The sequence below is a fragment of the Triturus cristatus genome, chromosome 9 (assembly GCF_964204655.1).
Source record: "Triturus cristatus chromosome 9, aTriCri1.1, whole genome shotgun sequence".
NCBI classification, from domain to species: Eukaryota; Metazoa; Chordata; class Amphibia; order Caudata; family Salamandridae; genus Triturus; species Triturus cristatus.
This window is the reverse complement of record NC_140592.1, coordinates 832,337,723-832,350,277: the sequence shown is the minus strand read 5'-3', so window position 1 is coordinate 832,350,277 and position 12,555 is coordinate 832,337,723. Positions and strand designations below refer to the sequence as shown.

The following is a 12,555-nucleotide window of genomic DNA, read 5'->3' as shown; positions in this document are numbered from 1 at the left end:
GGGCCTGATACACAAAATGGTGGCCACCCATTGTCACCTGAGACATAGCTGGAACCTACTAGTACCTTCCAGAACATTCTAGAACCCTGTGACAGTGTGAGGCAGGTTTAGAATGTTGGGAAGCCAGCTCAGAGTTGGCAGTTGGAGTAGGCAGTTGGCACCTGACTGGAGAGGAGAGAGGGCAGAGAAACAGAAGGAGGAAGGAGTAAGGCAGCAGGGGTGGAAACTTGTGCCTGGAGTGGGGTCCAGAAACCCACCCTTGATACTAGTCCCTACTGATCAAGCCCAGCCTAAAGCCCTGTGTGGGATAAAGACCAGAAAATCATCTTAAGGACCTGAACAGCCGGAACAGGCCTTAAAGGAGAAGAACAGCAAGTTCCTGACCTGTTTGGTGGAATCCTCCTGGAGACCCAACGTCGAGAAGCCTGGAGACCTGGAGCCCGAGGTGGAGAAGCGGCGCTGACAGAAGGCAGACGTCGTACCCGGAGCCGCTAGAGGTCAAGTGAGGGCGCCGACGGAGGTCGTGGAGAGACACCGGAGGTCGAGTAGAGGTCACCTGAGGTCGAGGTGAGGCGACGACGGGGGAGTGAAGTCCGCCCTCCGGAGTCGCCGGAAGCTGAAGTAAAGCGCGCAGGAGGTCGGGAGTGGAGGTCGCACTCCGGAGTCGCCTGAGGTTGAGGCGAAGCGCGCAGGAGGTCGGGAGTGGAGATCGCACTCCGGAGTCGCCGGAACCCGAAGTGGAGCCGACGGAGGTCGGGAGTGAAGGTCGCACTCTGGAGTCGCCCGGAAGCGGGGGAACCGGGACCCTGTGACGCCGGAACACGACATCGAGCCGAGGCCGCCCAGCGACATCCATCCAGAGCCGCCTCACGGCATCGACCCGGCGTCAGGTAAAGCAGATCGACGCAACATCGAACCGAGGCCGGCCAGCGACATCGAATCGGAACCGCCCGACGGCATCAACACGGCGTCAAGTGGAACAGATCGACACGACATCGAACCGGAGCCGCCCAGCGACGTCGACCCGGCGCCGAGCGGAGCCGATCTTCGTGAAAAGGGCAGTAAGTGGTAGAACGGGCATCTGAGGCCCTGTGGAGCCCTAAAAGACCAGTCTTGGGGCTAGAGGGGTGTTAGGACCAACCTGAGAGTGCTAGGGGGTAAACTGAGACTGGTGCAGGGACCTGTGTGAGGGACTGTGTAGTTGGAAGAATCAGAACCTTAGGTTTCCCTCATTCTACCTCAGCTTAGGCCCCAGCCTTGACCACTCTAGGTGGGACATCCCCAGGCCACCCCAGTGACCATAAGCTGTACTTGGGCATGGTAAAATCAATCTACCTCATAAATGTAATTGTTTGATGGCTTATATTATTTATTGAAGGTGTTTTATTTATTGTCTGACCGTATTTATTCCTGCCTTGTATTTATTGTCTGACAGTATTTATTTGCCCTATGTATTCATCGCACCTCGATTTATTCCTTGTGTATTTAAGACCTAATCCTATTTATTGCACCTGAAAAGTGTTATTATTTAATTGACCTGCTATTTCTGAAGAAAATCCTTTTGTATTGTATTTGTGTCATAACCCTGCAACTAAGAGAAAAATTAAGATAAACACAAAGAGATTCTTTCATAAATTTTTACGGTGTAGAGTCGTTTTTGGAACGGATGAACGCATGGTTATTGTGAGGGTGTGACGTACGCTTAACACGGTGCCTGACGCCCGACCGCTCGAGCCAAGCTACCCCTTGTGTTGGGAAAAACCGGGTGACTGCTAACCCGGTTGCCCGGGGTTTTCTAACACTTTGCCAGGCAAAAATTAAGGGTGGGCGAAGATGGTGGAGAACCACTACGTGGAATTCTGCAGAGATGAACAAAAACTCCAGTTCCATCTCATCACAATGGATAAAACGGAAACCTCACATACTTTCGATAAAACAACAAGTAACTCTATCTTTACATTATGCCTGGGTGGTAAATTCCATCACGCTCGTGGAATTTGCAGAATTTGGGTAATTTCGCGCTCCACTGAGAGCACGGAATTGCCCAAAATTCTGCGTTCCGTGGCTTCGTGGAATTTTTGCCTTGTTTGCGTTCTCAAAATGCGTGTTCACGAGATATTTCCCCCCGAGCACGCAGACAGCGTTCGCGAACAGGAAAAAAGTATCGCAAACAAGCAATTCCACATGTTCGCAGAATTTCTGCCCACCCCTACTTTCAATGCAAAAATGCATATAGTCACCTGACAAAAGTGAAAATGAAAATGTAATAAGCAGTGAGAGAGGTGATGATTTTGGGGTCCTCCCTAACCTAGGGAGAGAACCAAACAGATGCCTTGAACACAAAGAGCACATCATGCTGAACGATTCGGTGGTGGTTCCATCCTCCTAGGACCACCCCAAGCACAGTTATGGGCAAAAATACAATCCCAACCAAAGGCCCTGCAAATCATTATGGGACGAGATTCTAGAGTGCAGTGAATATTATAGTATCCAATATCAAAACATTCCTCAAGGGGCAGGCTCTTCCGGGTCAGCTGAGAGCTAATACTGTAATATTCACTGCACTCTAGAATCTCTCGAGACGAGATACTTGCTTTGCCCGGCCGCATTATTACATATATATATTCCCTTATTCTGCTAAAGAATGTAAGTTGGGATACGTTGTTGGCTTGTAAACAGAAGAAAGATGAAAGCATGTCTGATTTCTTTACTTGGTTTGAAGATACATTCTTGGAGTATAGTAGATAGGATCTGTCTATTGAAGGAGGAGTTTGGTTGTTTGTTGACAGATTTGTTTTTAATTTACTTCCTGGAATTGCGACTCGTTTGAAGGCGGCTGAGAGTACCTGGACCACCTCTTCCTCCTCTGTGATTTTGAATATGGCTCAATATTATGAGCATCGTGATCAGGGGGAGAAAGAGAAGACAGATAAAAAGCATAATGAGTATGTGGAGATGTTCTTTTGTTTCCATTGACATGAAAGTCCTTTGAAGTGATGTCATGTCTTAGTTCTGTGGACTCATTGGCAGGGTCCTCTATTGGCTTTTGTTTTATGGCGTAACCTCTCATTGCAAATGTTTAGTTATATATGTGTATCTCTTTGTTTAGATTCCCCTGATGAAGGGCCAGATGGGCCCGAAATGCATTGGGACCATGATAACCAGATGATATGGAGTATATATAATATCATCATCATTTCATTTAAAGCGCATGAAGCACTTTGAAAAAATCAGTGACCAATAAATATTTTGACTTTAAGTATTCACTGCATCCTCACTCAATGTTGCGCTCAGATGGTTTAAACACGTTTTAAGCTTTCGCTTGAAGAGGTGTGCCCAGAGGGACGTTGCCTGTGTCCAGCCAACGCATGAGAATCACTTTGTCTTTTCACACTCCCAGGGTTATGAGAGTGATACCTCAGTGGCACCCGACAAATTCTTCACTTTTTCCACTTGCCCGGTCTGTGCACGACCCAACCATTCCTTGGATCTTAGTTCTGTGGACGACAGTTTTTCCTGGAACTGCTGTGGAGGTTAACATGTAAAGAAGATACAAGAAAATAAAGCAACTGCAACTACTATAATATATCTGGTAATTACTACAATTTTTGCCAACGAAGGACTCACGCTTGTTGCGCAGGGGGCAACTGTGAATACTTAACCACCACCCCAGGAAAAGTGTTGTGTAAAGATTGACAACACTAATGAAAGAAGGCGCAATGAATTCAGCTGAACTGTAAGTTATTTAATCCTTTAACCTGAAAGAGAGGATAATAGCTGGAGTTAGTGTTTATTCAAGCACTACGAGATTTTAAGACTCGATTTTCAAAACGGAAGATTTGGATGAACTTCCATCTTTAAACACATATAATTGTTCCTTTACTGTGCACGTGTAACTGTTTACTGTGACTTATCATCGGGTCTATTTGGCACATTTCTATTGTGTGTAATTTAATCATCTAAATCATCCAAATTGATGAGAGATGGTGCACGCTGTTTACTTTTGAAATGTGAAACTCGCTAATGAGGGATACGTGCTTAACACGAGAGCAGTCACGAGAGCAGTCAAGAGTTCCCCTTCTCGAGCTACATCATCTTCATCGCGTGCAACACGGATATTTTCTGGCAGTTTACATAGAAGGAGGACTATTCTGTCTCCGGAGACTTCCTGTCAGTCTACTTAGACAGAGGACTATCCTGCCTTTATACAGGCACATATATAACTGTATTATATAGTTAATGGACCTTATTGCATTTTGTTATTTTAGGCAATTATTTCAACTTATTATGTTAGTTTGTTGTTTACATTTTTTATGGTAATTTATTATTTTGGATTATTATTTTGAGTGAAAGAAATGGCAGAACAAAGTATGTCAGCTCCGCCTAGTTTTTTACCCCTTCCTGGAGAGCCAGTTATCCCTTGGAAAAGATGGAAAAATATATTTTTCACATACATGTTGGCTATTGGGGGGGGATAAATATGGCCCTATGAGAAGACAAGCCATATTGCTTCATCATTTAGGAACTGAAGGTCGCAGAATTTATGATGATTTACCGGAAGTATCTTTAGGAATGGGTGATGGTCAGCCTATAAATGTTTACAAAATGTCTATACAGATGTTAGAGAAACATTTCACACCTAAAATGAGCATTGTGTTTGAAAGACACCATTTTTTTCTAGAATACAAGGACATGATGAGGATGTTATGACTTATGTGGCCATGTTGCGTGGTTTAGCTGTGACTTGTGAGTTTCAAGGTTTATCTGAAAGCCTTATTCGGGATTAGATAGTACGTTGTACAAATAATAGAAAAGTAAAGGAAAGACTTTTGTCTATGGACCCCACGTTAGAGGAATCAATACAAATTGCCAGAAGCATGGAGAAAACAGAGGTGTGGTTGAAAGAAATTGATTTGAATAAACCAGTTGTCAAGAATTTTGACAAAGAATCTTCAGTGGTTGATGTCAGAGAGATTAAATTAAATTCAAAACCTAAATCTTCACAACCTGTAGAAAGCAAAATAATTGAGAAGAGAAATATAATATGTTATAGATGTGGAGCTCCGGGGCACATTGCTTCCAGTCTTGCATGTGCGGCAAGAGGCATGACTTGTAGACTTTGTGGCAGGAAAGTTCATTTGGCGAAAGCTTGCAGATCAAAGGGAAGATTACAAAATTCCTCTGTAAAACTAGTAGAAGTTATGGAAGAAATACAACATGAAATCATATCCACTGTTGATGAGTGTGTGTGCGTGAATGATAACATATGTCCTGTAAACTGTGGCCCTGTAGAAGAAAATGCAAATTTACGAGGTATAAAAAAAGAAAGTTTTGAACCACTACAAAAACCTTACTGTACTATTTTTATTAGGTACTGCTCAAGTTAATGTACTGGTAGACTCAGAAAGTTTTTACTTTAATTTCTAAGGAAACCTACATGGATGTTGTACAAGGAAAATTGGAAGAGTTGTTGCCTACTGATGTGAAAGCAGTGGGTTATGGTGGAAGAAAAATGAATATTATTGGGGTGACATGGATGAACATATTTTTTGAAAGAAATGGTGTCCCAATCACCACTATTGATATCCAAATCTTTGACTGCCTTTCTTTTATCATAAATGACTTTGTTACGTCTTTGAGACTCCATTGCTTTTGCCAACATACAATCACAATCAACCCACACTTGATCTTTCCTACATAACCACATAGGTGATTCCTTCGTTGCAGGTTCTCTTCCCTTGAGAGCCACAAACGGAGAGAACCTGCAACAAAGGAATCACCTATGTGGTTATGTAAGAAAGATCAAGTGTGGGTTGATCGTGATTATATGTTGGCAAAAGCGATGGAGTCTCAAAGTCGACAACCTCTACCTAATATTAATGAAATGTTGAGTGTGATGGGGGAAGGAAGTGTATTTAGTGTTCTCGATATGTCTGCATCTTACCATCAAGTGAACCTACATTCAGAGTCTAGACCATTAACTTCTTTCGTAATTCCTTTGGAGCTTACCGTTACTTTGGTTTCGCTTCAAGAAGATTGCAAGGTGCTGAATTGTCTTATTCAGCAATTGAAAAAGAATCCCTAGCTTGTTATTGGGGTTTAAACCATTTTGGATATTATCGTTGGGGTTTGCCATTCACACTTAGGACTGATCATAAACCGTGTTGCATGTATTCAAATGTGGCAGAGGGCTGGAAGGTAGTGTTACTCCTCACATTTCTAAGTGGCTGTTATCTGTTTCTGATCTAAATTTTGATGTGGAATTTGTTAGGGGAAGAAAAAATGTAGTGGCAGATTGTTTAACCCGTTTACCAGTAAATGAGGAGGAAGATGTTTTTCTAATGGATGAATTTGATGTCAGTCCAGTAGATGAAGAGTTAGCTTTGACGGAAGAAGAATGGAGTGGTGCTGTCCATAATGATGAAGAATACAAGCAACTTAAGAGCCTAATCAGCAAAAGTTGGGAAGGCACTCTTAATGAGTCTCTTAAATATTATCTTGTAGTGAAGGAAGAATTGTGCATTCTTGGAAATAAGGTTTATCATTGTAATCGTATTGTACCTCCTAAAGCACTGAGAGGTAGGATTATGAGAAGCGTACATGAGGGACATTTAGGAAGAAGTTTAACAAAGAAAAGATTGAGACAGTCCTTTTGGTGGCCAAATATGGACAGTGAAGTTGAAAGTGTGGTTAGTGACTGTGTTGCTTGTAGCAATAGTGACAAATGCAAGATAGTGAGACAGCCACCATTTGCATGTGTAGATTTTCCCACTTGTCCATGGTAAAGATTAGCGTTAGACTTCATTGGTCCAGTGGATAAGCTGGGTGTGAGAGGCAGGTTTTTTGCAGTTTTGGTGGATTACCACAGTAAGTGGTTTGTGGTTAAATCTATGAAAGACACTTCTAGGGAAAGTGTAATTGAGTTTTTGAAAGGAGTATTCGTGGAAGAAGGAATTCCCAAAATATCGGTTTCTGATAATGGTGTACAATTGATTTCCACGACCATGACAAGTTTTCTTGAAGGTCTTGGTATCAAGCATGAAAAAGTGGCGTTATTTAGACCGCACGCTAATGGATTAGTTGAAAGGGTCAATAGGATAATTATGGAGAGCATCCAATTGTCTTTGGCCAACAGGCTTTCATGGAAATCTGAGTTGTGTAAGATGATTTGGGCTCATATAATTACGCCACCTTCTACAACAGGTGTGTCTCCATTTGTGGCTCTCAAGGGAAGAAAACCTGCAATGAAGGAATCACCTATGTGGTTATATAAGAAATATCAAGTGTGGGTTGATTGTGATTGTATGTCGGCAAAAGCGATGGAGTCTCAAAGACGTAACAAAGTCATTTATGATAAAAGAAAGGCAGTCAAAGATTTGGATATCAATCGTGGTGATTGGGTGGCTGTAAGCAATCGTGGTGATTGGGTGGCTGTAAGGAAGTTTGGTTTTGTAAGAAAAGGTGAGAGTACATTTTGTAGACCAAAGAGAGTAGTTGATGTTAAAAAATCTGTTGTTCAATTGAGTGACGGAAAGTCCTGGAGTAAAGGTAGTCTTTGTAAAGTCAAGGATCCTGGTGATGATGCTCAATTCTAATGTACAGGATCCTAATTATACAAGGAGCTAAGAAGTCCTTGTAGGTCCAGCATCCTGGTGATACTGCTCAATTCTAATGCATAGGATCCTATTTATACTATTCAAATGTTTTTCTTTTGTAGCAGTTCAAATCAATGTTGTATTAATGAAATGTATTATTGTTATGTTAATTTTTCATTTATTGTATAAGGGGGGAGATATGTGGAGATGTTCTTTTGTTTCCATGGACATGAAAGTTCTTTGAAGTGATGTCATGTCTTAGTTCTGTGGACGCCAGTTTTTCCTGGAACTGCTGGAGGTTAACATGTAAAGAAGATACTCAGAAAATAAAGCAACTGGAACTACCATAATATGTCTGGTAATTGCTACAAAGTTGCATATGAAGAGGTTGTTACAGCAAGCGTTTAGGGGGAATGGTAGAGGACGTGGTGGTCCTTCCAGATAGCTTCCGTGCACTAGTAGACAGCTGACCACGACACCCTTGGGGCTGAATCAGTGTGCATATTTTAAGAAGGAGGGCCATTGGCATAGAGAGTGTCCTGTGCTTTTGCAGAAGGTTGCAGCTCCTAGAGGGCGAGGTTCTCGTGGATGAGGACATGGGACCGATGGAGCTCAGAATGCCGCGGTCTCACAGGGTCGTTCTGATGGCAATTATTTTGATGACCCTCGTGATGGGCAGTATTATCATGATGATTATGATACAGATGAGGTCACAGGGATGTCTTATAGCGTGGACAGCCAGGGACAGAGTGAGGACCAGTTCCGATACCTGTAGATCAGCATGGTCCTTAAGTCACTGCAGATTTGCAGGGTTCAGCTAAGGTATTTTTGGTGGTTACAGGTGCGATGAAAAGTTCTGTGTCTCAAAATATGGTCCCTGGGGTGGCTCTCTCTGGCCAAAATAATGTTTTGTTCGGTTTTTCAGGTGTACCGGTTGTGAGCCCCGTTTCGCGCCCCCTTGCATTGACTGTTGGTCCTTTTATTGTGGATTCTCCGTTTTTGTTGATGTCCAATTGTGTTGAAAATTTAATGGGTTTGGATTTGTTGAAGAAATTACATGCCTCTATTTATTGTTCTCCGGCTGGTGTTTTATATGACGATGGGTCCCAGTGTAGGTGCTAAACAGTGTTGAATTTGCTGATGTACCATCTACTTTATGGGCGACGGGTGATACAGATGTAAGACTGTTGCATATACCACCGGTTTTGATCCAAATTAAATATAATACTATTTTGCCTTGTAGTCCCCAGTATAAGATACCCCAGGCGGGGGAAGGAGCCCTTCGATAGATTATTAAGGATTTGATATGCAAAGGAGTAGTTGAAGAGACGTCTCCCAATATTTGTAATAGTCCCATTCTTCCGATTCTTAAATGGACACCTTCAGATGCCTCTGATGATCATGAGGAGTTTTACCGTTTTGTGACTGATTTGCGTGAAGTTAACAAAATTGTGGTTCCTCTACTGCCCAATTTTTCTGTTATTGATCTCAAAAATGCATAATTTAGTATTGATATCCGTCCAGACAGTAGATATCTATTTGGGTTCACCCTAGCTGGTAGAAGCTTGAGGTTCTGTCGAGCTCCTCAGGGCTATACTGAGAGTCCAAGTATTTATAGTCAGGCATTGAAAGGTCAATTGGATTCCTTGTCGCTTCCCTCAGGTAACGTATTGTTGCAGTATGTTGACAATTTGCTCATTGCTTCTGACACAGAACAAGGTTGTAGGGACAGCACAGTTAAATTATTGTTACAATTAGGTCAACATGGCAATAAGGTTTCTCTTTCTAAATTTCAGTATTGTCGACAGGAGGTCACCTATTTAGGTCAGCTTCTGTCAGAGGAGGGTAGGAGGTTGACCCCTGAGCGCATCAGCATCATTGTTAAACATGCCCATTCCACAAACTCATAAAGATGTGCGTGCTTTTATAGGTATCACTTCCTACTGTCGACAGTGGATAACCTTAATGCTAGCAGTCTTTCGAGCAATTGAAAACTGTGCTTTGTTCGGCTCCAGTACTTGGCACCCCTAATTATTAGGCCTGGGCGGTAAAATCCGTTCTGCTCGCGGAATTTGGGTAATTTTGCGTTCCGCGGAGAATGCGAAATTGACCAAAAATCTGCGTTCCGCGACTTCGCGAAATTTTGGCTTGTTTGCGTTCTCAATATGCGTGTTCGCGAGATATTTCACCCCGAGCGCGCAAACAGCGATCGCGAACAGGAAAAAAGTATCCCGAACAAGCAATTCCGCGCGTTCGTGGAATTTCTGCGTGCTCGCGGAGATTTTTTAGCGTTTCGCGGAGATTAGCGTAACGCGAATACGCAAATTCCGCCCACCCCTACTAATTATGCCAAATCGTTTGTGTTGCACGTCAATGAGATGGCTGGTTGTGCGCTTTTTCTGTTTTAACGCAAACATTTGGGAATAAGCAACAGCCGTGTGCTTATTTCTCCGCAGTGCTTGACCCTGTTGCAAGAGCCCTTCTGAGCTGTCTGAGAGCGGTCGCAGATGTGGCCACTTCAATCACACAATTGGCTGGACTTGTGCTTGATACTGACCTCACAGTTATGGAACCCCATGCCGTGGATACACTTTTGAACAAAACAAAGAATCAGCACCTCACCAGTGCACATCTTACTGGCTATTAATTGACGTTGTTTGCTAAACACATTACCATTAAAAGATGTGCTACTCTGAATCCAGCCACATTACTACCCCTCCCTTCGGAGAGCGATGAAGTCGACAAACAAGATTGCACATCTTCCGGACAGAAGAAGAGATGAAAGGATGGGTAGACTTGACTGACGTTCGCTTCTCTGACCCACAAGGGGAACTATATGTTGATAGCTCTTGTTTCAAATTACCAGATGGCACTACAACTGCGGCTAATGCCATTACCACACTGCGAACAGTAGTAGAGACATCACAGGTCCCTTATCAGTTGGCTTATTTGAGCTTGTGAGTTGAGTGAGGGACTGGTTGTCAATATCTATATTGACAGCCAGTATGCTTTTGGGGTCGCACATAATTTTGGGCGACTCTGGGCTGAGAGAGGGTTCCTTACTTCCCATGGTGCACAAATCCAGCATGGACACCTTATATTGAGGCTTTTGTCTGCTTTGATACTCCCCAAGAAATTGGCAATAGTGAAGTATAGCGCCCATCGGAAGGTCACTGATGATGTAGATAGACGAAATGCTTTTGCTGATCAGACATCTAAGGAGACGGCCCGGACAAAGATGAAAAAAATGTTTGTAGCAGGTCCGGCTAGGTGGGTTCCTGAAGTTGTCATTTTTGAAGACACTGTTGAAAGTGTAAAAGAGATACAAAGTGAGGCCACAATAGACGAATTGGCAGTGTGGCAGAAAAGTACAGCACAATTGAATTATGAGGGATGTTGGATTGATAAATGAGGGAAACAGAGATGATGTTGCCAGACGCATATGTTCTTCCTGTGGTCACTATGGCCCACGATCCAGCTCATATTAGTGCTAAAGGCATTTGCAAATTGTTAGACCCCGTGTGGCAGAATGATAACATCTCAAAGACAGCTGCTGGCTTATTGAAATACTGTATGATAGGCATGATGCATATTTCTGGGAAAGGTACCCCTACACCCTCTGACAACTTTGCACCACCTACTTTTCCTTTTGAGGTCCATCAAATCGACTATATCAAATTGGAGGGATGGAATAATTTTAAGTATGTTTTGGTTGTTGTATGTGCAGTCAGTACATGGGTTGAGGTGTATCCCACTAAAGACAAAACGGCCATTATGACTATAAAGGTACTCTTGAAGGAGTTCTTTCCTCATTTTGGCTTGCCCCGTGTGATCTGCAGTGACAACGGAAGTCATTTGAATACAAAAGTGATTTAATTGATTTGTGAAGGCCTTCATGTTAGGCAAAAATGTCATGCTGCCAATCATCCGCAGTCATCAGGTTTGGTTGAGAAGTACAATGGTACTCTCAAACTTAAATTGGCAAAAATTCAGGAGAAAACAGGGTTAAAGTGGCCAGATGCATTGCCATTAGCACTGTTGTCGACAAGAATAACAGCACATTTTGAAAGACAAATGGAGGCAGCACCAGGAAAGAAGTCACGAGCCACAAAGCGTAAGCTTATTCGTAAACAGTCCTTTTAATTTCTTCCTCTTCAAAATACGAGCAAACGCGAACCAACAACCAACGCGTTTCGTTCCCCTTAATGGAATAACAGCACATTCTAGAACAGGATTGTTACTGTATGAGGTCATGTTGGGACGCCCGGCAAATATCGGGGGCATCCCGCACCCTCTGCGGTTTTCTGATATTGAGAACCCTTTGTTACCTGACCAGTTAACTGAAAGTTTATGTTCTATTCACCAACAGGTCCGGGATTCCCTGCCTCCTACGCAAGAGGGACCCAGCCATGACATTCAGCCTGAGGACTATATCTTAATCAAGAATTTCCAGCAGAAGAAGAGTTTGGAGCCGCAGTGGAAGGGTCTGGAACAAGTCTTTTTGGCTTCGCGTACCACAGTCAAAGTCACTGGTCGTAAGAACTGGATCCACACGACTCCTTGATGCAGGATCCCTTTGCCCTTTCCCTATGATCAGTGGGTAAGGGATGGCATTGGGGACTCCGAGACTGAGTAGGTGCTTCGGTTTGTCCTGTTTAGCAATGCCCAGCTAATTTGGACTCAAAGAGATAAGGAGAATGAAAATGTGCTGAATGCAGCTGTTCCTCCGGAAACACAAGCTATCCGGCAGCCCCTGTTCGCTGATCATTCTGTGCCTGGAGCTACCAGGTATAATTTGCACCCTCGGCTGAGGGAAATTGCATCCAAGGAGAAAAGAGACGAGGGCTGGACTGTGTAAGATAGGTTGTACTGAGTTGTGGTGCCAACAAAATCAGCTGAAACCGGCTTAGTGCATTGCTTATCTTAGTTTAGTTGTTTGAACATTGGACAGGATAGAGCC

General features: G+C 43.2%; 1 pseudogene; it reads left to right on the top strand.

The window, feature by feature from the left end:
• Positions 1–4,355: 4,355 nt before the first annotated feature.
• On the top strand, positions 4,356–12,159 carry LOC146798915 (uncharacterized; annotated as a pseudogene).
• The last annotated feature ends 396 nt before the right edge of the window (positions 12,160–12,555 follow it).